Here is a 24,470-nt window from a genome sequence, read left to right on the forward strand (position 1 = left end):
CAAGGTTAAGAGACCCGTGTCGGAAGGGGCCCATGTTTTGTTGCGGGACGACCGTGCCGACGAGTGCTATTTTTTGGGTTTCTCCGCAAAGCATCGGCGCTAAGCTTCGGCGCGTGCCAAATTGCTTTCTCGAGGGCATCAGGGAATGTACTTTGTTCATAAATAGGGGCTCACTGCCTTAATTCCAGCGGACAGAGGTGGATAATGCCAGAGGCGTCACTTGAATGCTGATGCGCCTTGTATCTTTGAGTCTAACTCGCGCACAAATCCGACGACAGTAGCTCGGAAATGTCCCAATGAAAGGACCTCACGTTCCTTTCATGATTGTTGTTTTGATTTCAAGGACCGTGCATTTGCCAAAACGATGCTTAAATGGTTTCAAACCGTCCCTGAAACCGAATCTAGGAGGCCTGCTGCTGCTGCTGCTGCTGCTGCCGCTGCTTTTTCTACCTCCCCGTCTGCGCCGACGTAGCGGCATTGGCTTCTCGCCTGGCCCTGCGCCGATTTGATCAAAACAAAGTGACCGCGAGCGACGTAGCCCGGTGACGCGTGCTGACGTGCCTGTGGTCGAGGCTGCCAGCAAAGGGGTCACGGGTCTCGGGAATGTGCTGACGCCGCACTTGAGAATGCTCCAGCCCGTGCCACGGGCTACAGACGTCGAGCAGACGTCGGAACGCATCCGATAGCGGCTCATTTATTGCCACGAGACGGAATGACGGGCCCCACGGGAGGCGCCTAGCGGTGGCGCGTGCTGTCTGTAGGCAGCTCACTGGCCCAATAGCCAAAGCGCTCGCCGCTGAGACACAGTGAACCCGCGGTTTAGTTTCTGTAGTCGCGGCCAGGGGATGCTGTGAGGAACAACTGCAGTCTCTGCCATTACGCACCAATTGAGGCATGTGGGGGGAGCATATGCCTATTACAATGTGCGGTATTATCCACCCAGCGGACTCCATCCCTCGATCCCTATTGGTGTAACACCACGAGTGAGGCCCTGCTGCCACACATTCGCTCGCCACAGCAGCTGTCAGCGCTTGTATGCATCTATGTTGAACTTCTTTCGCACCCTGTATAGCCAACCGTGCTAATCGACTGCAGTTAGGGGCCCGTAGTCCCTACACCCATCCAAGTCTAATACTTGTCCATGTGGCCTATGTAAGTCTGTGGGTCTTCTTTTATTCTTTGGGTCATTTGTTAGTCTATGCTAGTCTATGGATTCAATGTTAGTCAATGGCTCCTCTACTAGTCTATAGGTCTTACGTTAGTCTACGGGACCCAAGTTAGCCTGTGGAACCTATGTTATCTCTGGTTCCTGTAGAGGATGATGCCTAATTATCTTGGCCTCCCTCCACTCAGAATTTGCCCTTGCAGAGAGATATTTGTGGGCAGAGTCAACTGATGAAAATCAAGCGTCACGCCAAAACTGCTGCAGTTAGTGGTCCCGTATTGTTGAGCTGACACATTTCATCTTTACTTTCGGAGTACATTCTCTGTGTAGACAAGAAATCATGCAGCACATCAATAACCAACACAAGAACATTGAACGACTGCACAAAAATCACAGTATCATCAGCAAAGGCAGGGTCAGTGACCCAGACTTCTCCGATATATTATCCGCAAAGACTACCGACTAATCACCCGGTCCAAACGCGTCCCACAAAGTGTAGGGGTAAGCACATATATGCTGCTGCCTCACCCCAAATTACTACTGGGATGAAGCCAGAGATACCGCATCCACACTTAAAGGCACTTTGGGTCTCGGAGTACAAAGCAGACATCAAATCAATAACCCTGGCAGGAATTCCACAAAGTCGCAGGACCTCCCAAAGTGTCTCTTGATGCACCGAATTGAACGCCTTATTCAGAGCGATGCGGGCTGCTGCTGCTGCTGCAGCCTCTGTAGAAACTCACGGCCAAGGATGGGAAGCGCTGAGACTCGGTCCGCTCTCTCCTCGCGAGGGGGAAGGGTCAGGCCGCCGAGTTGACAGAAAATTGTTATGGACCCTCCGTGGAAGCAATTGAAAAAAATGCTTCCCTGACACTGCGTGTGGTGTGCAACCGAGCAGACTGTTACGATCCAGCTGCGTGCCACGGTTGGGGCTTGAATCCCACATTTTAACAACTAAAGACAAACGTTGGTTACATGCACGATAATCAATAACAACTTTCAGACTTTTATCAATCCACTACTGGAAGAAGGCCTTCCGATGACAGGTTAGTCATCGGGTTTGCTTGACCATAATTCATTATGCTGGTCAGTGCAGGCCGAGGAAACGGGAGGCAGATAGCATGCACCGCTGATGTGAGTCATGTCGAGGAATTGAACTTGTGATTTTGCGTTTATAGTGCAGCATGCAAACCACTATGCCACTGCACCCACACACATGCAACATCACCTCGGTCGAATGGTGACTTGATGCTGTGGCATTGCACCAGGATTTCTCCTGGCTAAATAACCAACGCTGATGGAGTTGGGGTGCACGACTGTACTTGGAGGTTGCTTGGTTGAAAATGGAAACCAAATTGCCCCGTTTATTTTCCACTTCCAACGGAGGCAGGGAAGTGATGCCTATCAGAGACCCATCCCTTCTCACCACTGCCAGGGACTGCCACGGCGAGGGTATTTGTTGCCCCGTTCTGAATGAACAAGCCGAGCATTTGGGCATTTCATCTCATCAAGGGGCGTCCCTCGCGAATGCAGCGGAGAATTCGTGTGGAGTCGGCCCATCGATGCTCAAACCGAACCCAGCCGGCCAGAAACCGCGCGATGACAGTGACACATCGCGATGTGTCAGCTGCCTGACACGCGTTCTCACGGCGCTTGTTACGCGGTCTGGACAGCGCTGTGATTGAGGTCACTTTGGCATGGCCGGGGTTGGTGACCAACACCGTACCCAGCTATTGTTATCGTTCAAAGTATGGAAGTTGGCCCAGCGCTTATTTCTGGCTCTGTGGTTTTGAAGGGAAACAAATTTCTGGTTCTAGGAGTCAATTTAACACAATTTGGCTGTCACAAAGGTAAAACACTTTGCCAATTCAGCAGGAAAGAGTTGGAGTTGAACTCTGGCCCTCAGTGATGTATATAACTTTGTTTTGACAGTGACATGAGCTGCAAGATACTGTGGTGAGACGGAATCACGCGGCATCCCTTTTAAAACACTCGGCTTTTCTGAACAGCATTCAGAGGATCGCCTTCCTTTGCCTTGCAATCAAAGTGGCCGTGGTACATTATATAACAGACTTAAATGCTCAAAATCCGACATAATCCCTGCATACAATATTAACCTCAAAATGTCACATTTACTATGGGTTCATCTCATTTATAAGTCAGAGTGGCCCAAATCAGTCTTGCTCGTTGCATTCGAGGAATACTAATAAAATACATTTTTCGAGAAATAACTTTTTACGGTCATTTTTTTTTTAAAAACGTCCCTTTAAAATAAATTCCTTGCAAAGACAATCTGTGCGCAATACATTTGCATGTTCTTTAACATTTGCACAATGTCACTCATTTTTCTGTTGATAAATGTGTGCGTGTGCGTGTGAGCAGAATCCAGAATATTCCTGGGAAATGTGTCTCCGGTACATGACCAGAGTGTGCTTTCGCTTATGCCAATCGCATGAATAATCACAGCTCCTCTTAATTATCTGAAAAGAAGCAGTTTTACCACAACTCATTTATCTTTTGAATCCAATCGGCCGTGCTGTGAGAATCGAGGCACGCGTGTGGAATGGTATCAAAACGTCTGAAGATATATGTGGTCTAAATCGTTATATAACCACATTTGTTTAAATCCGTCTGGCTTTCCATTACGCAGGGGCATTTCTTACAATTAGTATGAGAATGTGAATGTCCGAGTACGAACATTAGGTCATTACTCATGTTTTAATTTTACATCTTTATTTAATGTTCTTGTTCGTTAAAAGTGTTTCATTTTGTAAAACATGCCTGCAAAATGCCACGGAGTTTATAGGTCAAGCTAAGATTTATTATTTTTTCAGCCACTTCCTTGTGTTTTCGTGAATAGCAAGTGCCCTCACTGTGTGCTCTCGCATGGCATTATCACGAACAAACAAGTGCCCAAACCCACGTGACAAAATGATCTATGGCACGACTCAAAATCACGCTGTTCATGAACGTGGACAAATGAACGCCTACTCACTCTCTGAAGCCGTCGAGAAGACGCCGCGCCGCTACGCGTTGGGAGGAGGGGAAAGTCTTCCGGTCAACCGCGGCGCACGGCGGCGTCGCTCCGTCGATTCCACGCGGCTTGCGATCAGCACCGCGGACAGCTCCAACGAGGGCCTCGAGCTCCGTGCCACTCTGAGTAGAGACGCAGTTTGTTTGCTCTGCAAATTAAAAACAAGAGACAGCTGGGGGCTTTTTTTTTAGTCGTGCTCTTCTCACAACCCCCTACTCGGAGCACTCAAGGTTGTTTTTGTTTACGTACTGCATCTATAATATGTATCGGGAGATTTTCTTCCTTTACATTTTCTACGATTTAAATACTATTCTGGCAAAAATTATTGCATTAATACGGGGACATTGAAAGGTTACATAAATTCTAAATTAACCGTGCCAGTCTTTTGTATTGGTCACTCGGCACCTCTTAGGTGTCACGATCTATGAAATGTCTTCCGAATTTATTTCACCATTTCAATCCATTGTTTATTATGTTACATGAAAATTCCGTTTAGCTAGTTATCCAGCTAAATTCTGTGGCAATGGTCCACGGCCATGAACTATATGTGTGAAAAACGTCTCTCTAGCACCGTACGTAACCAACCGTGCTAATCGGAGGTTGGGGTGGAAAAGAGACCAGTCAACAGCCAGCCAGGGAACTCGAGGCATGGATTATTATGGGTACTGGTATGATACAAGGTACCATTAATACTACATTTGTGTGTGTATATATATATAAATGTGCATTTCGGTAGATTTCAAACAATTTCACAACCTAAATCCAAAGCAGCACCGTCTTTAAAGCTCGCAAAGTGCTCCAACATCAAAGCTAGAAACTCAGAAACACATGTACCCGCAGGGCATAGACAGAGCACTGTCTCTACCCCATGATGAAGGCGGCACGGTGTAAGAGCTTCTCAACAGAAACGAGTTGGGGGAAGCAAATTCGAGGCTTGTGTTTTCCGCTGCCAAAGAACCCAGAAGCTCATTTGATCGAGTTTCAAGTATGGGCTCCGCGGTTTCCTATGAGATGTCTAATCGTCTTTATAACGACGACAACAGCAACGTGTACAGCAACGATTTTGCTCGTATATTTTAAGTGGCTGGCTTCACAACAAACACTGCGCAGTGTCCATTTGATTTTGTCACGAAATAAATGTAGAGCTCCGGTGGTTTGTGCTTCCTTGACAAACGTTAATAAATCTTGAAATTCATGTTGCATGCAATTTTGTTGCGGAAATCAACGCTTAAAGAATTAAGCAAATCAGCGAAATGCACATTTAAAAATATTTTCTCAGCAATAATCTTCAACCCTTGGTCAATCTGCTGCTGGATGATGGCCTCCCCACACCGTGTCGTAATGGCTGCTAGTTTGACCATACTTCACCACGCCGGTCAGTGCAAGTTAGCGAAGGAGTGAGTGGAAGGCTGCCCCGGTTATGATATCACTCGCCACTGATGTTAGAACTCGCGACGATGGATTCATAACGCAACGTGCTAACCACTATACCACCACTCCACCCATCATACACGTCGTACATAAAAAAAACATTCCCTACCTTATCTCTTAAAACATGCTCTCTCCATTCCAATCCCAGACTGTATCCACTTGTTTAATCTGGAATTCAATCTCCTCCCGATCAATACTTGTTTAACCGAATTTGATTTATTTGCCGACATTTCCTGTGACGCTTTGTATTTAAGCGTTAATGTTTCCGTGGCCCTCACGCAAACGGTTAATGACACGGATTTTCATAAGTAACCAGAAGACAATGAGTTGCGAGAGCAGGAATGAGTTGTAATGCGACAGTTTTATTACAAAATAATGAAGCTTCTCCAAGTTTATATTAAACTTCACCTCAGAACGTTGAGTGCCAGCAAATGAAAGTAGGCCTTTATATTTTTGTACTACAATTGTGGCTTTTTTTTTTACTTGAAGCTTGGCATTGCATGCTCAACGCATCCAGAGGAATGTCTCTCGGTGAGCTGCATGAGTTCACCTCGTCGAGGAGGGTTCAGTTGCTGATGAAGAGGATTAAGGCACCCTTCATTTCCAGCGGTCACGGTGAAGGCGTGTGAACACGATGCTCCCACCAGGGCCCACACCCAGGCGGAGGGCATCTAGGGGAGCGTTGATCCACCGAGGACATTTTCCTCGTGTCGCTCGTTGCCTTTCAAGTGCTACTCGTTGATATTAGCGCAAGCCCGTTGTTTGATCTTCACTAGTGACGACCTGGCGTTGCACATCACAAATAACATGCACTTCCTATTTACACCAGTGGATGACTTTTGAAATATTAATTTCGCAACAACAGAAAACAACCGCACGTGAATTTTCCGTTGGCTTTGTTGTTGTTTCTATCTACGTTATGCCTGCGCGTATACGCACTTACCTACGGAGAGAGGGAAAAAGAAGAAAGGTATCATAAATTATTTGGAAAACATTCATCGTGGTAAAAAAAATACAAATGTATTTGCCGAAGCAGTGAACAAAGGCTACGGACCACTCAGAATGTTTTCTCCGTTCGCTGACCTCGTGTGTGCGTGGAAAATGTCCAAGAGCCGAGGGCTCCGCATCACTCATGGTACAAAAGGTCACCGTTGTTTCCGTGTGATTAATTTGTATTTTCATTCAAGGGTTGCGTGAACTACAAACACCCATTCATAGGCATTTGCCAGAGCGCGGGAGTCAATTTCAAGAAATGCGAAGGTTCAGACGCTTGGTGTTTGTGTACAATTCCCCCACCCCCTCGCCCAAAATGCTGCAAGGCGAAGCTCAATATGGGAATGATACAATATGTAGAGCATATGCGAGGTAGACTTTATGGAGATCCCTTTAATATTTTCTCGCGAGGTTATAAATATGAAATTTATTTTCCATCGGGAAAAACGTGCCATGGTGAAATGATTTGTTTGCGTTCACTAGTCGTATTAAATTCTCATTTAGAGATAGAACGTGCAGTGTTTGCAACGCTATTTTACTGATTAATTTAGCGAATGGGATGTTTTTTTTTTATCACGGCAAAAATGTCAGTGTTTCCTGCATCCTCTTATGCGTGTGTGGATCCAGAGACAAGTGCATGTGTAGCTATTTTCGCAACATTTAAATAAATATTTGGTAAAGGTTTTTTTTTTTTCCCGGCACGCGTTTCTTGTAAAATGGAGCAGTTTCCTTTTTAATTAAAAAAAAAACTTTAACAGTGATTCCTGGCTTGCGATGTCATTACTCAACTTATAAATTCGTTTTTTTCTGTCCTTGTCCAAGGGAAAGTAATGCTGCTACTCTCAATTAGCTCTGGCACCGTGCTGCCATGGGATGGATTCCTGCTGCACAACTGTAGCCCCCTCACAGTTTGGCCTTTGGAAGAAAAAATGTTTTAATCAGCGCAACATTTTCAAAAACAATGCAGCGGGCATGCTGTCATTAATTTAAAACACGATGACACGCGCTTGACTGTCGCTGGAGAACAAAGTCGTTTCTCGTTTTTTCGCTCACGCAGCTTCTTTGGTATGGCAATCACCAGCCGTGCCGCACCTCCGATAGGCACGGTTGACTACGTACGGTGCGAAAGAAGTCCAACAGACATTTGACCAATCTGTATGTGTCCAATGTCGCTGGTTATCAGAAGCTAAGCAGGCTATTAAGACTGCCCTGCACTTGGACGAGTAACCACCAGGGCTTGCCAGGTGTTGTAGGTTGCGCCGTGGGCAGGAGACGAGAGTGCCGAGTGTTACCCCCTCGTTTGCACGAAGCAACAACAAACAACCTTCATGGAATTGGCCAAACATCTCAGTGTGGAGCAGCACCCTACTGAAAAAAAGATTCGTGGGATTCAAGCTTCCATATTTGCAATGGGAATTCATGCATCTATACAACGTGCACAGTATCAGCATTTACTTGGAAAATGTTCAGATTTGTAAGCTAGGAGTGGACCTATTGAACCTATCCCCCATCAAGGTCACGTCATGCATTGTCACAAACAGAGCTGAAATTTAATTTTAAGCCCAGTTCTTTTTCAACTTGGCAACGAGTGTGATGGTGCCTCTTATGGTTACGAAGATAATGGCAAATCTTCACCTGCAACTTGCAATATTTCACTCAGTAAACAATGGTCGTTGCAAATTCAAGATATATATATATAAATGTGTCGTTAAAACCCGCCACCACCCGACACAGCCAACTAGTAAGGGTTGTCACGTAAACAAAACGTGCCAATTCGTCACTAGTACAGCACCACCGGTTGTGTGTTGGAGAGCTAAGCCACAACATTTACAATCAGAGCACGACGTTTCGCCAGTAATCACAACAAGCGTCATCAGGCAACAGCCAGATTTGTGGAGAAGTCTTACTGTTTCGCTTCTTATATATAGAGGCGTCGATGTGGTGACCACCCTTCTGCGCTCTTGCACCACGTGGGGGGTGGGGGGGAATTACTGAGGCAACGTACATTATGCGTAATGCGAGCCCTTTGATGTTGTACTTACTGTCTATTGTGTGTATTAAAATAGCCGTACCAACGGTAATCCCTATTGTAACCCCTATTGAAGTATGCTGCCCTTCATAGTCATGCATTTAAATTATTAGACTTCTCCACAAATCTGGCTGTATCTGGCTGTCGCCTGACGAAGCTAGTTTTAATTACTGGCAAAACGACACATTTATATATTTACACGGTCTAACCCAAAAAAAAACTCTTATGGACGATATTGTTCGCGGAAGCCTACGTGTTAAACTGGTCTTTGCACATTTTATGCATCAATACAAAATTAACCAATCAACCGATGCACCCCTTACGTCTCATGTACATGAATTAATGTTGTGAAAATTGAAGATCATACCATGAATCAAACTTTAACTTAAAATTCGGTTCGGTAAATTTTAGAGGTGCTGTCATTTCGTGAGTGTCAGTTCCACGGAGGACTTCACTGCTTTGGCAAGAAAATCCAAAGTGGAAGCGTTGTCAAATTAACCAAACATCGCTGTGAAGGAATTTCAATAAAAGCTCGAGAGCGTGGCGAGGATTGATTTGAGTTTGTGCTGTGTGCCGTGTGCTTGAAGGGAGTGGGGGACTGAGCAGTGGGGATGTAGTCCAAGAAATTAAAGCTGCTGGACATTTCCACTGCGAGGGGAGAAGCGATTGTGGCAGGAAGGCATGTTTAGAAAATAATCTCTCAAAATCGCGAGTGGTGGCAACTGCGATCGACAAGGGCGGCGAACATCGCGGCGCTGCACGGCTCGGCTGCAGGTGCGATTTTATAATTTAAAAAAAATTGTTTTGCAAAATGCTGTCTTACCTCTGTTCAAATGGGAGGGAAAAAGTAAAAAAAAAAATGTAATTACTATTATTATTAATTCAGTCGTTACATTGATGCTGCGTTAACCGTCAAGCGCGTCAATTACTCCGGCAATTGTTTGGGGTGTCGTGTTCCTCGCTGAGATGTCGGTGTCGTAGTGGCCGCCGCCGCCGCCTTTGTGCAGCGTCCCCGCCCGGTGCAGTCGCTCTCCTCGGCACCGTTTGGGTTGATGACTGCAGCCGGCAAAACGGAAAAGCAAGCGAACAACAAAACAGCCGCCTCGACACATTTGTCAATGACACTGCCGTGTATACAGCATGTACAATAGGCGACGTTTCTTGTAATGGTCCTTATTCATGACAACAAAAACACAAAGCAGGATCCTTGCCCAAAACGTCACCATTAGTATTTATTTATTTGTTCTGACTAGGGCCACGCACACAGAGCTTATCAACGACTGTGTTGAGTTTTTTTCTTATTTGTGGTCGTGCACCACGACAAAAGATGTGTGTTTGACCCTCTCTCATTACACTATGTAACAATTTTCGTATTATTTTTTGTTTCTGGGTAGTAAGTGGAATTTCCTAATTGCTTATATCTCAAAAAGTAAAAAAATGGCTATCATTCCCCACAAGCTTTGTTTTTTGACCAGGACAGTGATATTTTTTAATTGACCTATTTTCCAGAACATTCCAGATAGATTCAGTGCTTAGTAAACTTGGAGAAACTTTTAGAACATTCAAGAATTCGCAGTAATATAAATAGTAGTATAAATACAAGGGCCTTAAGCCTACCAGTTCAGTTTAGTTCCAGCTGCCTCAGTGGATACATATCTGCATTTTCTGAGATGGCATCTAGAGGCTGCAAGCATCCGGCAGACGCATTTTGCTATGTCTGCGGCCAATTTATCAAGACAAGATCAAAAGGTACTCTGCTGAAGCAGCTGCTAAGATGTGTGAGGCCGACAAGGCATATTTCGGCATGCCTGTCGGGGATCAAGACAAACCCTGGGTACTTCATTTCACCTGCAGCAATGCAAAAAAAACTCTGGAATGTAAAATGGATAATTGTTGCTCGGAATTTAATGTTATAAAATATGTTAACATTTTTAAAATTGTAAAAGTTTTTCATTTTTAAATGTTTTACAATTTTCAATGTTATTGAAAAGATATATCACATATGAAAAATGTTGCGAGAATCTCTTACACATTAGTCATGGGTGAAATAAATGTATTTTTGAAGGATGGTACAGAGGAGAAAAGAGAGCCATGAAGTTCGCCATCCCAAGAATTTGGCAGGAACCCACTGACAACTCAAACAACTGCTACTTCTGCATGGTGGACCCTTCCAAACGTCGGACTGGCAAGAATGCACCTGCTATCACGTATCCGGACCTTCCTTCATCCATCGCCCCGGTGCCACACTTCCATGAGCTCCCCGTACCCATTCCTTCGGAGAAAGAGCAGCCGTCTTTAGAAGAGAGCAGCAAGTCAGAGAGTGAGGAAGACGTTGTAGATCCAGATGACAATTTCAGAGGTGGATCTGAAGAGAGAAACCCATACTACCCAACCAAAAAGACCTCAGCGATTTGATCAGAGATCTTGATCTCACCAAGTCCAATGCCGAGCTTTTGACGTCTAGACTCAAGCAGTGGAACTTGTTGGATGAAAGTGGGCAAGTCGCACATTAGAGGAAGTGTCACCAACCTTTTTGCAGCTTCTTCACCCGTCAAGATGGGCTCTGCTTCTGCCACAATGTGACCAGTCTGTTCGAGGCAATCGGAATCGCCTGTAACCAGAATGAGTGGCGCCTCTTCATTGACAGCTTATCCAGGAGCCTCAAAGCCGTGCTGCTCCATAATGGTAACAAGTACCCGTCTCTTCCCCTGGCTCACTCGGTGCACCTCAAATAAGATTATAACAGCATCAAGACCTTGCTGGATGCCTTGAAGTATGATGAGTACGGCTGGGAGGTCATCGGAGACTACAAAATGATGGCATTCCTGATCGGTCTCCAAGGCGGTTTTACCAAGTTTCCCTGCTATCGTTGCCTTTGGGACAGCAGGGACACCAAGGCGCACTACCACAGGTGGGACTGGTGGACCCCCGGAAGGTGCTGATGCCACCACTGCACATCAAATTGGGCCTTGTGAAACAATTTGTCAGAGCTGTAGATAAGGAGTCGGCAGCCTTCAAGTACCTTCAAGACTTCTTCCCGAAGCTGTCTGAGGCAAAGGTCAAAGCCGGTGTCTTCGTCGGACCACAGATAAAGAAGATCCAGGAGTGCAATTAATTCCCCAAGAAGCTCACTAGTAAGGAGAAAGCGGCTTGGAACAGCTTTGTCGCAGTGGTTCGTGGCTTCCTTGGCAAACACAAGGTCGAAAACTATGTGGAGCTGGTTGAGACTCTGGTGAAGAACTACGGCACAATGGGCTGTAGGATGTCTCTGAAAGTCCATATCCTTGATGCTCATCTTGATAAATCTAAGGAGAACATGGAAGCGGACTCAGAGGAGCAAGGCAAGCGCTTCCACCAGGATATACTGGACTTTGAATGCCGCTACCAAGGACAGTATAACGAGAACATGATGGGAGACTACATTTGGGGCTTATTCGTTAAAGTGATTTACATTATAATCGTACATTTCGAAAAACTACTCACTTGTAAATCTTTTTAGTCATCTTTGTATTACTTTAGTATAAACTCATGTTAATTTTGATTCATATGTTGTTGTTTTTCTGACTTTATGTGAACGAAAAAACATAAATTCGCCCGTTTTCTCATTGAAAATAGGTACATTTCAAAATATCCAAACCTCCTATGCATTTCACAAGTAGTACTAATCGCATATCTGCATTTCCCATAAATATGCTAATTTCCTCTTGATATGAAAATTATTTTATTTTGTCAAGGCGCCCTTCCCCCCTCCATCCCAGCTTAAATAGTCACTCCAAGCCTGGAGTGTGTCATTCAGACGCTGTCTACTCGACAGACCTGCTCTCCACCTGAGGACGGTTGCTTGCGTTGTGGCCGAAACGTCGTGAGAATTATGTTTTATTTTAATTATTTTATTATTTCCATTCTACGTGACTTTACCGAAAGAACCAAGAAGATGAATCCCTGTCCTGGTCACAAAAGCAAAGTTTATGGGGAATAATAACCATTTTCTATACTTTTAGGCATAAGCAATTACGAAATAACACTTACTACCCAGTAACAGAAATCGTGTCACTTATTATTTTCATCATCATCATCATGAGATCGTACATGACATGATCCTGCATTTGACATTTGTTCACAGTGTCGATCTGATATGTGCGTGCGCACTCGTGCCAGCCAATGTGAATCAGCCAGAGAGGCGTCGTCTACATTGCCGTTGTGACGCGTTCACCTAGGACTGGGACGACGAGTTGGCGAGGTCCGTTCACCGGCTATGTAATCGACTACAGCACCTCATTTGTGACCGATTACTCGGGTCTCATTGAACACGTAGGCAGCCCCCACATCCTGCCTCGTGAAGGCAGGAAACCCTCCGTCAAGCCACGCCCGGTGTGACGCGGTTGACGATGCCGTCAACAAACCCCTGTCCATCACCTCCCGTCCAGCGGCACATGTGGTAACAGATGCCAGGCTTTTTTTCCCACCAACTGTGATGTCCGATGAGCTGAGTAATGGAAGCGCTGATCAGAAGAGAATCTCCGATTACATGGTAATTACATGGTAATCGGAGTACAACCCTGCTCTTGTCTCACCGTTCTGTGATGCGAGTTTAATTGGGTTTGTGTGTGCAGTTTTGCAATCCCGGCAGCAAATGATTAATCAAAAAAGGAACGGTGTCTTTTCTTTAAGCGTTGCATTACAGCCACACGGCCCTTTAATCACTGCTACCTTGCCTGCACCACTGCCATTTGTACAAAGAGGATTGGAGAGAAAAAAATAATTCCATGGAAAAAATATATATTATTCAGCATCTGCTAATGGCTCGTGTTTTTATTGAAAGTGAGAGCACAAACTTGCTGAGCTATGCTTTATAATTGTGTCTCTGTGGGAAAAAAAAGTTAAGTTTAATCAGGAAATTCAAATGTGGCGTTCACCGGCCTTTGTTAATCATTACAAAAAGATATTTTAACAACACATACACTGTATTACATATTTATTTTCCCAAAGAATATGTTCATCTCACTTCAAAGTTACTGTTAATACAGAAATAAATACATTGTGTTCCTCGAAAAGAACACTTAGAATATCGCAGCATGCATCTCTTTATTAAAAATGCAATACACCGTGGATGTATTTAACATATAAACGTGGCCACATCTGAAGACGTTGGACAGAAACAGTGGGGTACGGGCAACCTGAAACTAGAAGGCGTATTTATTTACATATTGTTAGAAAGAGAAAGGGGCAAGTCACAGGCAGAGAAGAAGAGGGAGGCTTTCAACTTGTGCTTGAACAGGGACAGCAAGTTTAAACACGTAACAGGCTTTCGCGACCAATATTATTCATAATAAAGATTTTTGGGTTAGATCGCGTTATTTATAAATGCGTCGCAACCCTCCACCACCCGACACGGCCAAACAGTAAAAAAATGTGTCACGTTTACAAAGGACAAAATAATTCACTTATTTAGCCCACCGGTGTGTTGAAGAGCGAATCAACATCATTTAAAATGTGAGTCCGACGTTTCGCTGGTAATTACATCCAGCTTGATCGGGCGATTTGCCAGAATGGTGAGGCTCGCCTGTTGCTCCCAGTCTCAAATAGAGCAGCAGCAGGGTGACGTCATCATTTAATTCAATAAGGTGCAGTGATTCGAGGCGGAGAAGGGGGAGGGTATTGTAATTATATAGATTGGTAATCATTCAATTGTTATTCATTGGTATTTATTTCCCTTATAAGGAATTGTAATTGTATTATATACGGAGTTCAGGTGCGGGGGCAGCAGAGGGAAATAGGCGATCTCCTACAGAGCGTAGGTCGACTGGGGGCCTTCAAAGAACGTGTGCTGCCGAAGCGGAGTATGTGGAGCAGAGTGGAGTGAGATGAGAGGGGGAGAGGTCTGGCAGTGCGTGGAGGGGAGTCGAGTGAGATGAGATGGGAGGGGTGAGAGAGTGCATAGAAGGGAGCGGAGTGTGATGAGAGGCAAGATGTAGGCAGTGGCGAGTCCATGGAGGATCTTGAAGAAGGTGTATGCGATATTGAAGATGATCTGGAATCGAATTGGGAGCCAGTAGCGGGTACAGATGATAAATCTTGCAGCAGAATTTAATTGAGAGCTGATGGGATGGATGCACGGCTCGATGTCGAATGGTGAATTCATATAAAATTCCGAATTTCAACACTACTCCGCGCAGAGCGCCCGGGCAGCATGTAAAGAGACACACACGCGCGCACGTGTGCTCACACAAAGTCACGTGAGTAGAGACGAGAGGAACACAAATAAATCCGTGTACACGGCATCTATTAAATTCACAGCACTACAACTGTAACTCAATTTGTTTGTGGGAATATTAAATAAATACGTGCATGCTCCTGAACGACATGTTGTCAAATACTTTTTAAAGGAGCGATCTTCACAAGAGCATATGCTCGCTTATCAGTATGTGTTCATCAAGCCTGACTCACACTGATGAGACTCAGAAGGTCGAAAACTGGTCCACAGTTTCCTTCACTTAAGCACATTTTGCTCGGCAACATTGGTCTGCAGAGTACGATAGACTGATGGACTGACGCATACTCTGACGTTATCGTGGAGCCACAGAACGGGGGCTCTGCTCTTGGTCTCATTTGCGCTGCTGCTCTGACCAATGCCAAGTCACACCTTCGGACGACACCATTAGCGCTCGGACGAGGAACGCCGCACTCGTTGTAAGTGTTGTCAGTGCACCCTGGCGTGCATCCATTCCCAGCGAGTCTCGCGTGTTCACGAAGCCGAAACAGATCGTGAACGATACTTGCTGCCTAACCCCGCTGGGTTGTGTCAACCAAATCGAGTGGCAACATCCATTGATGCTTAACACGTAGTTGACTTTCGCGACCAATAGCATCGATATTAGAGGTGTTTGGGGTTTTATCGCGTAAATATATAAATGTGTCGTTAAAACCCGCCACCACCCGACGCAGCCAACTAGTAAGGGTTGTCACGTAAACAGAACTTGCCAATTCGTCACTAGTACAGCACTAGTGTGTAGTGTATAGTGTAGTGTATAGTGTAGTATACTAGTACAGCACTAGTGTATAGTGTAGAAGTGTATAGTGTAGTAGTGTATAGTGTAGTAGTGTATCGTGGTGTATAGTGTAATAGTGTATGGTGTAGTAGTGTATCGTGGTGTATAGTGTAGTAGTGTATAGTGTAGTAGTGTTTAGTGTAGTGTATAGTGTAGTAGTGTATAGTGGTGTATAGTGTAGTGTAATAGTACAGCACCACCGGTTGTTGGAGAGCCAAGCCACAACATTTACAAACTGAGTACGACGTTTCGCCAGTAATTACAACTAGCTTCATCAGGCGACAGTCAGATTTGTAGAGAAGTCTTACCGTTTCGTTCCTTATATAGAGGCGGAGATGTGTTGACCACGCTTCTGCGCTCTTGCACAATGTGGGCGGGGGGGGGGGGTGAGATTACTGAGGCAACGTACATGATGCATGTGCATTATGCGAGCCCTTTGAACTTATCCTTCCTGTCTATTGTGTTTATTAAAATAGCCCTACCAACGGTAATCCCTATTGAAGCACGCTGCCCTTTGCAGGCATATATTTAAATAATTACTTATTTGATTATTCGCTTCCACGCAGCACTAAGGCGGTAGCTATCCGAACGGTTAAAGTTATTTAGATTTCTTTCAATTTCAATAGATTCTCTAATTAGTCTTGGCCAGTAGTAGCTAGTTTTGCACAAAACTTCAACATTATCAAAATCAATTGAGTGTCCTTGTTGGCACGCGTGTTCTGCTACTGCTGACAGTTGCATTTGGGAGAATTTAATATTTCTCTGATGTTCTTTTAGTCTCGTGCTGATCATTCGTCGTGTTTGCCCAACATAACATTTACCACACGTGCAGTTAATTCTGTACACACCTTCTGTTGATAGCTTCGGAAATACATCTTTTGTATCAGATATTGATTCCTGTGTTTTATGTACCGTGCCAAATCTGACTCGTTTTTCCAAACATCTGGCTAGTCTATCAGTTACTACCGCAACGTACGGTATTTTGATCGTTTAAATTGCGTGGGCAGTTTCAATGCTGTTATTTGATTTGGCTGTATCGGGTGTTGTCGGGTTTTAACGACACATTAATATATTTACGCGATCTAACCCAAACAACCTCTATTATCTATTGTTGTACTGTACTCTGCCCCAACGCTTTCACCGACCCGCATGGCGTGGGGAAGCTCTCAACCAGCAGCGAAATTTAACACAAGGGGTCTGTGCCTGTGCGTGTACCTGCTGGGTGGGTTAGCACCTAACCCCTGTCCCTCACTCACTCATTCATAGATCGTGCGTGGGTCACGGGTAACAGCGTCAAACCGACAGCGGCGCGCCACTGGGATAACGGCGTGGCGTGCGTATCAATGGACCTCAACGAGGGTGGGTTTTTTTGTATTGCAAACCAGGGCCGGGCAATTGGCTCGGCTCGCGCCCTCTGATTGGCGTCGACTCAGACGCCGCGCGCGTCCGAGTGCCGAGGAAAATGGGCTGGGCCCTCCGGATGCTGTCACGCGTGGCTGCCAACTCATCTTGAGTTGTGCTCACGTAGCTCCTCACCACCGCACCCACTCACCCGTGCCGGGCAATGGAAGTCACAGTTCTGGGATTCAAGCCCAAAATCAACTGTGCCGCACGTGGAAAGGCAGAGAGCTCTTTCGATAAGCTCGCTGTTTTGTAACCGAAATTTAATCTGAATAATGCAACATGGCACTATCCCACCACATCGGTGAAGGCGTTCGTTACACACCTGCGCTGAACGTCACAATTCTGTAATTTAAGTTTCCTTTGCCGATTGGTTAATAATGTTGCGAAGGCACATCACAACAGGGGAATGCGAACGGGCTCAAAAGCGACAGATTTAACAACACGCAAATGTGTGCCGCTTATAAAGCAGCAGGAATGCACGAATCCCATCCGCACGCCTTGCGTGCCGTTTGACCGACACATTTCACGTGCAATGCTTGTATAATTGTGAACTCATTGACGGTCGAAATAAAAGAAAAATACGGCCACACATTTGGTCCTTGAGCTGGTGGTTTGGACAAGACTGAGGGCATTTGATGTGCAAATGTGGTGATCACGTGACACGCATGCGAAGCACGATGGCCGTTTGTGAGTGACTCACCTCTGCGCGTTGTTGTTACATCGATAGCACCCGAGACGATTTATCGATTCATGAATTATACAAACAAAAATATGATCGGGTAACTGGTAGCAATGATTCAACGGCAGCGCCGGAAATTTGGGCCTCTTAACCTCGGCAGCTCACCGCAGGAGCACGCCCGGCTTGACAGGGACAGGTGATGACGACGATGGTGATGATGATGACGACGACAATATAATCAACCCTCGTCCACCTAATAATGAGCACCAAAAAAAATATTATTGGTTATTGCAAATTATGTGTAGACTGTACGATAGTTTTTTTTCATTACATTCATTGAAGCAATGATCGACCGATTAGTCGATTCATTCCGTAGTTGATAGATGCATCTGTTAAGAAATTATACATTATCATGGGCCGTATTACAGCACGTTGTGCGTATTGTCGCCAGGTACTGCATGCAATCTTCTAATTCCTATTCTTGAAGCGAAGCATTTCTTTTTCTGGAGTCAAAGGGAGGGCTTCAATGTTTTGGTCAATTTGACTCATTGAGATGGTAAAATGGTTCAAGAAACCACGGCCATTCTTCAGTGTTGACTGCGAGTTGAAAACATGCGCTCCATTCCACCTTGCAAAGCCCGATAACACACACACAGCCGCTGTGTGTCCACGCGTGCGTACGAAGGCAGGTTTTTCTCTTCCTCTCCCTGTGCGTTGTATTTTTCACAATAATGATTACAGAGATGATGATGCAATTATGCAGAGCGAATCACACGCGCATTATTTCTCTCTTATTTTTTTTATTAGCGTCTTCACAACGCACTGCCGCTAAAGCAATCGTGCACATTTGAGCGGCGAAAATTAAATCAGCGGCGTTACTGGTCGGGCCGGAGCTGAATTGGGATGTCGCATCGAGTGTTGATTTGGAGGATCATCAAAAAATGATGCTGCCGGTAATAAAATTGGCCCACGGTGATGAGTGACGTGAATAGAGCCGAAAAGTGCGCTCAGAGAGGAAAGCGGGAGAGATGGGAGATGGGGGGGGAGTTGGCGCGTGGGAAAAAAAAACAGCGGAGACTCCTGTGCAACCCCAGAAAGAAGGCGCTAGTCAACACAGCTGCTTGGAGTGATACGAAAGCTGCCTTCGCTGCCCTTTTCACCAAAATAATGGCCGGAAAAGAAAGCGGTATTGTGTGCCGCTGATTTCTGTTTTTGGGGGTGTCTGAGGCAGCAAATCCAAGCGTTCTCTCTCCCCGTGCGGTTATAACCGCCCGCTCGCCCCCGTCTCTACCCTCCCTTCCCACCCTCCCGCACATGCTGGTGGCTGTTACTCCAGACGCGCGCGCACGCACACACACACACGCCCGCACACACACGCACGCGCACGCACGCCCGCACACACCGCACACACACACGCCGGCACACACGCACGCCCGAACACACACACGCACACAAACACACCGCTGCCGCCGCCCCACCTGCAATTACAATCTTATCTCGGTCGTCCACCAAGTATTGCAAATGAAATTGGCAACCTCGTGCGCCTCGCGTGTCGTGTCACACGTGGCTCGAGTTAGTCTACGAACAATGCACCCAGAATCCATATCGGGGCCACGTACTCTGCAACAAACGTTGTTGTTGTTGCTCGCGTTTCAAAACAGAACGCAGATAAAAAAAGGCTTCGCGTATATTAATTTACTCGTGTGGCTCCTCCACATTTGTTAATACTTTGAGTGGATATTCGAAGCTCGTATCTCAGCGCAAGCAGCACACAGCATTGCCTACCATAACTGCTTATTCATTATACTTGAATTGCAGGTGATTCCATCGGCATCAGCTCCATACAGCGGTGGGAAGTTATTTATACCCCCCCTATTCCACATTATCTTCACGAGCACCCTCTACACGATGCACGGCTGGGCGGTGCGGGCAGCGTCGTGCTCAGCCACATGTGTACCCCCCACGTGATTATGTTCGCCCGCACCCACAACAGCTACCCATTTAAGTCTGAGCTGACCAAGACGCGATCCGGGACAATTCGCGATACGTACTTGGCACCTGATTGTTGGTCAAAGCTTGCAATCAAAGTCGGGTGGGCTGGTTCAGTGCGCAGAGTGTGAAGCGCATGGGGACACCGCTCCCGCCAGACGCTCCGCGTGAAACGTGTCCGTACGATCTCACCAAAGATGACTGCTGCTCATGTAAATTAAACTGGTGGGGAGAGAATAGAGGAACACTGACTGCACATTTTTTTTGGGCAGAAGTTATTTTCAGCGTAATGCCACGCTGTAGATCAGTGCCACAATGCATGTTTATTTAACAAGGGGTTTAAGCTCAGTTTTACTGCTGCTAATAGCTCGGTCATTTGTGATTTACAGTTTTCTTTGGTTCGTCGGGCGAGTGTGCCGCATACGTGTGGGATTTTGCATGTGTGAAAGCACGCCTAGGTAGGTGTGTGTGTGCGTGTGTATTTGTCTGCGTGGGGAGCGGTTGTGTCGCGGTTAACGCGCAGCGCTACGAACCTGGCGACCAGGGTAGATTCCCACTCACGGCCAAAACCACTGACGATTATCTGAACCGGTCCTGGGACTCCCTAGGTTGACTCAGCCTCAAATTAGTGCCTGGTGCGATGTGTAAACAACATCACTGGGGAGACAAAGGCGGCCGGGCGTGGTGTTGGCCACCCACCCCCTCGTGTGCCGTGCCGGCCTTCATAGGTGCTTGCTAACAGCACTTGCCCCCTACAGTCTGTTAAGGCTACACGGGGGATCTTTGTATTCGTCTGCACAATAATTCAGGCGCGCTGCGTACACAGCGCTAGATTTAGGCGCACGTGTGTGGGTGAGGCCGTCTGCTTCCAATGATTTAACTCGGCCAGAGCGGGCTCGCCGAATTGATTTTCGGTAAACAATTTTGCTTTTGATGCGCAACTGGGGGGGGGGGGGTTAAGCAGCTGCAGTCGTTTTGTTTACGCGAATTGCAAGCGCGGTGGGCACGGGCTCCCGACGCTGCACGAGCGACCCATTCTCCGGTCAAACTCTGCCCCAGACCCCCCCCCCCCCCCCCCCGCTTCAATCAGCGAAGCCGTTTGACCTTTTTGTTAATTCGTTCTCGAGGCGTGCGTGGCGCATTGTGGGAGCAGGAGCCCTCCTTCCGGCGCGCCTCCGTTGCCTCGCCTCCCGAGGCCGGTCTCAGAGTGGAAGAGTCCTGGCTTCGGGTTTGTTTGTTTTTTTTATTCTGGAGAGGTTGCAGGTTTATTTGCAACATGAGCGAGACAAATTCGGGTTTAAAAGTGTGCAATTAGAGAACACCATCATCTCATTTGCCATCTGACGGTGCGTGGCAGTTAATTCACTCGGGCAGCTTGAAGATCTGACTATAGCTGCCGACGCCGGTGCAATGACTCTTCTCTGTCAGCAGACTGCCGCTCTGCAGCAGTTCAGTTGCATTGTTGCTACTGCAGAACGTGTGCTTGCTGTATTGGAAAGCATACAAAATCGCTACTTTTTTTTATAATTTAACCGATAGCCAAATAATCTGGAATGCTCCAGATCTAGTCAGATCTCGGAAGCTCAGTGGGGTTGATAATTATGGATCGTGCTGCAATGGGTGACCACCGTGCAGAGGTCTTGTAGAGGCCTACGTGAAGGGCAACAAAGGGCAGGGCAACGAGATTCATTCTGGTGCCGCACTTATACTGGTTGGAACCTCCTGGTTACACCAGCCCACAGGGGATTATTGTGTCCGTCGTGCATGGGAGAGGCTGGGTGGGGAGAGTATGGGTGGGGGTGGGAGGGGTGGAGCTGGGTGGGGAGGGGCTGGTCACCCCGTGGTGCCCTTATAAAATCAACGTTTAACCTACTCACGCCGGCTTGTGCCCGCCCTCACAGTCGGGCATATTTGCGGAATACACCACGCCGCCGTTGACCCTGGCCATTGACCGAGCAAACCAACGTTCCTACCAGCTCCCTCCGCAGGACAATGTGTTATGCTCCAATGCCCTCCATTGTCACCAAACCGCATTGAATAGCGTGATGAAGTATGGCCAAATAACCCCTCACGACGTTGATCACGTGGGGAGGCCATCATCCGGCAGTGGACTCACATGTCTGCACGTGGACGTTTTTTTTTAATAAAATCTGTCATGTGCCATTTTAAAATAATTACAAATGCTGACTCGGACTCTAAAACGAAAACAATGCCCTTATAGAATACAACACCATTACTCGCTGATGTGAAGCAATCTGGTAATTAAAGAGGCCGAGCGAATACGATGTGTTAATGTTTTATTTGTTTGATGTTCAGAGGCAGAATGTTGGTGGATTTCCATTAACTAATCACTTGCGTGAAATATCATAGAAAGGGCTTGATGTCCGCGTCACAGCAGCCGACACCATCGTGCAATGTCCTCCTGCGACGCATGTCGAGATTAGGATCGATGCCAGGGAGGTTTGACTTTGAGATGCGTGAGCTCCGACTGCTTACAGCGGGCGCAAATTAGCGGATTCGCACGCCCGAGGCGGATTAGGGTAGCGACTGCACGCAGATGGGGGGGGGGACCCAAGACGCACCGCTCCTCCACACCCCCGTCCCCAAACACAACGTCAAGAACCGCCCAGAAAATATATCATCCGTCCACCGCTTCCTTCGGGAAATCGGTGTCTCCCCGGCGAGGATTCGTCGCCTCATGCAGCTCGACTCCACGCGGTTGCCGGGTTCGGCACCGCGAGCTGCGCTGTCGCGGCGCTAGACGCTCGCGTTTGCGAATCTGTGTCTGGGTTCATTAGCAGCAACCGCAAATTTTTTTTTTTGGGGGGGGGGGGGGGGGGGGAGTTCCTCTGCGGACGCCGCGCACGAAACAAAAAAAATCCGGTCGAAACAAAAAAAATCCGGTCGAAACATTTGCGTCGAACAAAATCCCTCCTACCTGCGCAGAGGCCACGAGGCGAGGTGCGCGGCGGCTGTCGTGCGAGACTGTGGCGCGGTGCGGTACGGCGAGGCGCGGGTTGGGTGGGTGGAGGTACAGCGAGAGATGCTCTTGGCTCTGGCACACCTCCCGCTGGGGGCGTCCCGAATAAACCCATCACTCGCAATGTTCCGCGGCGCGGCCTCCACGTTGCATTCGGGGACGCGTGGTTTCATTTCTCATTAATATCGAGAATTTCTCACCGGGAAGCAATTAGGCTGCACGTTACGACCCAGAGCCTCGCATTCCTACACGCGCACGTGCGACAACAGCATTGATGTAATCAACGACGCCGAGCGCTGCCGTGCAAACACGAACACGCGGGTACGTTATGAACCAATCGTCAAAGGAGACTTAATGACAGAATTGTAACGTTCAGCTCAGGTGTGTAACCAACTCCTACGCCCATGTGGCGGGGGGGGGGGGGCATGTTGCATTAATCAGATTAGATTGTCGTTACAAAGCGGCAAGCTTAGCGAATGAGCTTCCCCGCCTCTTATCGAACAGTAGCAACAATTCAGTGCATTTGACAATCGTGCCATTCCTACAGCACAAGGCTATCACAAACGCGCCATGGTTCACATGTGGATGTAGTTTCCCAGGAGGAGGTGGTGTTGCTGCCTTCGGAGTGGGCAGGTAGGAACTTGGTTGGACAGCGCATTCGTGCACGACAGACAGACAAATAATCCCTGGTGGGCAGTGTGGAGCCTGTTGTTCATACCTGTATAAGTGTAGTGTATCGTGTCGTGTATAGTGTAGTGTGTAGGTTAAACGTAGAGTTTTATAAGGGCACCACGGGGTGACCAGCCCCTCCCCACCCAGCCCCACCCCTCCCACCCAGCCCCACCCCTCCCACCCTCCCCAACCAGCCCCTCCCCACCCTCCACACCCAGCCCCTCCCCTACTTCCCCACCCAGCCCCTCCCCACCCTCCACACCCAGCCCCTCCCCACCCTCCCCACCCAGCCCCTCCCCACCCTCCCCTCTCCACCCAGCCCCACCCCTCCCACCCACACCCTCCCCTCCCCATATGCACGACAGACAGACAAATAATCCCTGGTGGGCAGTGTGGAACCTGTTGTTCCTACCTGTATTAAATCATTTATATGTATTTATTTTACGTATATATGTACGTAAAAGAAACGTGGGTCGTGATGCTGGCACACGAGGCCCTCGTCTTTATCGACAGCGTCACAGAGGATCTTCCACGTCCGCCGCTTAGGCAGGCAGGTACACCCCGCACACTTAACTGGGGCGGCTGCTGCCCCCCGAACCGCAACACGAAAGAAAAACCTTCGCGACAAAGAGGTGAAGGCGCTACCGCGTGGCCTCGCGCACGGCGGGGCTGGCGTGGCTAGCAGCGGATAAGATGCGCGGTGAAGCCGGGATGCTCCACTCCGCTGTGAATGCAACATCCTCGCCGGCATGATGCGCGGTGCGTGCTTTGCTTAGCGGTGACCTCTTTATAGCAGCGCACGAGCGAACGGCCCTCCCTTCGCAGCCGACCACAGTTCCTCCTCCTCCTTATGTGCATGGTAATTACAGCAACCGAGGCCTCCCGAGCAGCAGAAGTGAGTGACGTAGCTGTTGAGTGCGCAGGCGGTGCAACTGCACCAGGACCCACGGGGCAGAGGGGCCCAAGCGCCTAGTTACGAAGGGAGAAGTGGCGGTGGGGTTGGGGGGTGAGGGGGGGTGCTGTAGCATTTTTAGATGAAAAGTAA

At 47.4% G+C, this 24,470-nt stretch overlaps 1 long non-coding RNA gene across 1 annotated transcript; it reads right to left on the reverse strand.

The window, feature by feature from the left end:
* Window positions 1–5,991: 5,991 nt before the first annotated feature.
* Window positions 5,992–22,885, reverse strand: LOC144728721 (uncharacterized). Its single transcript, XR_013587564.1, has 3 exons — window positions 22,712–22,885; window positions 9,582–9,708; window positions 5,992–7,538 (listed from the first exon to the last, which is right to left on the reverse strand). It is a non-coding gene; the product is annotated as an uncharacterized LOC144728721 (long non-coding RNA).
* Window positions 22,886–24,470: the final 1,585 nt, after the last annotated feature.

This window comes from Lampetra planeri, chromosome 30 (assembly GCF_965212315.1).
Source record: "Lampetra planeri chromosome 30, kcLamPlan1.2.h2, whole genome shotgun sequence".
NCBI lineage: Eukaryota > Metazoa > Chordata > Hyperoartia > Petromyzontiformes > Petromyzontidae > Lampetra > Lampetra planeri.